Source organism: Monodon monoceros, unplaced genomic scaffold, assembly GCF_005190385.1.
Source record: "Monodon monoceros isolate NGI ecotype Baffin Bay Population unplaced genomic scaffold, NGI_Narwhal_1 Super_Scaffold_19, whole genome shotgun sequence".
NCBI classification, from domain to species: Eukaryota; Metazoa; Chordata; class Mammalia; order Artiodactyla; family Monodontidae; genus Monodon; species Monodon monoceros.
In genome coordinates, this window is record NW_021703775.1 from 58031541 (window position 1) to 58033518 (window position 1978).

Below are 1978 nucleotides of genomic sequence, written 5' to 3' on the forward strand. Positions count from 1 at the left end.
GCTTTAAGATTCTTTGAGTTCAACCCTCTTCTTAATTCATTGCCAGCTGGCTCCTACTCCTGGTTTGTTGTTTCTGTCAATGATTGCATCACACTCCCAGCTCTCTGGATAGAAACCTTGATGTCATCCCTGTATGCCATCCACCTCTCTTCTTTTTTATTTTTTAAAAAATATTTACTTATTTATTTGGTTGCACTGGGTCTTAGTTGTGGCAGGAGGGTTCCTTAGTTGCGGCTCGTGGGCTCCTTAGTTGCGGCTTGAGGGCTCCTTAGTTGTGACATGCGAACTCTTAGTTGTGGCATGCATGTGGGATCTAGTTCCCTGGCCAGGGATCGAACCTGGGCCCCCTGCATTGGGAGTGCAAAGTCTTAACCACTGAGCCACCAGGGAAGTCCTTCCACCTCTCTTCGTTATGCTCTATATCTGCTCAGTTATCAGGGCTTCTCAGTTCTTCTTCCTAAGCATCCCTTCTGCCTTGATCTGCTCCCTACATCTCCCCAGAGCGTCTACTCCCTTGAATCCATCTTCCTACTCTTGCTGGATTAATAGCCTCAAACAGACTTTTAGAACTTTACTGGATGCCCCATTAATGGAAATATGAAGTCTATATCGCTCAGCATGGCGTTCCATGTGGTCCATTCACTGCAGCCATTTTAGCTCTTTAACTTGGATTACCTACAGGTTCAACTGAAACACAAGAGTAGAAAGTCTTTTTGAGGGTGAAAACTTTATGCATGAATTGTGTTGATAGTCCCTTCCAAGGACTTTTGCAAGAAGTGTTGGCATCTGAGAGTAAATCTGTGGCTGGACCCAAGCTGTGGGGCATATATGCTGGTGAATACCAGACCTATCACCCTTAGAGCTAACAACTCTGGGCCTTTATAAACTCGCTCAGAACTGTGCGTCCTAGGAAAATGTGAATCCCTTTCAGAAGTTAAATGTATTTATTAAGGCAATATGTATCTTGCATGTGGTCCACTCTGAAATGGTGGCTTTTTAAAAAATGTGTGACTTTAGCATAACCAAAACAGATATTAGTTAATGTCTAACTGCTCTACTCTTTAAAACATATATTAATATATTAACATACTATGTATATACTTTGTTGAGACACTCTGTAGTAGGAAGCCATGGGAATAGTGACTGTTGACTTATTGTAGCCTTGGAATTACTGCTGGATTGAGAGGATAGAGTCTCTATTTGACTTTTTTTTTTTTTAATAACAGAAACCCTGGCCCATGAAGGCCTGGGAATGTGCTGAGGCGGCCTTGTTTTTCTCCTATTTCCCGTGACAGGGCACTCCTCCCCACAAGTCCTTGCCAAGCCCTTATGAATGTTGAGTCAAAACATTTTGAATGTGAGCTCACCACATATGAAAAGGGTTTAAACAACAGCTCAACATGTAAATGTACTATGGGCTTTTTTAGTCCATGTTTCAGTTCAAATTTCCTGAAGCTTGGACAACTGCATGTAGCTTGTACAATATCTCAGCATTCCCCCTCTGAGCTGAAGTAAGGCAGTTGGCTTTCTGCTATAGACTAAACAAATGAATAAAGGTTCATTTGAAGGAGTCATGTAGATAGTGTATCTATAGCTCTAGGCATTGTCTATTTAACTGACTGACTTTGGGTGGATTTATATATACAGTGGCCTGTTGTGCTGATTTGGTCAAAATAAGAATTAACATTTCCTTAAAACCACCTCATCTGGCCAGTTTTCATTTCAGCTGGAAATCAAGTCAGTGTGACATCTTAAAGAAGAACTAGATACAGTTATTGTCTCGTCCTTTATTTTCATGGAGGGAAGCAGGATCTGGAAGTGAATTAGGCTTCTTTTAGGACTTAGGGTCAGGGGAAACCAGGTGAGGGTGTACGAAGAAGACAAGAATGGCTTGGGAAGGGAGGATGGGGAGCTGAATTGTGAGTGACTGCTTTGTCATGTCATAGACTGGATATCAGCACCTACTTGGCATTCTCTC

The 1978-nt window shown here is 42.1% G+C and overlaps 1 non-coding gene across 1 annotated transcript; it reads right to left on the bottom strand.

Annotated features, from left to right (window-relative positions):
• Positions 1-317: 317 nt before the first annotated feature.
• Positions 318-390, bottom strand: TRNAG-CCC. The gene has a single exon. It is a non-coding gene; the product is annotated as a tRNA-Gly (tRNA).
• Between the last annotated feature and the right edge of the window lie 1588 nt (positions 391-1978).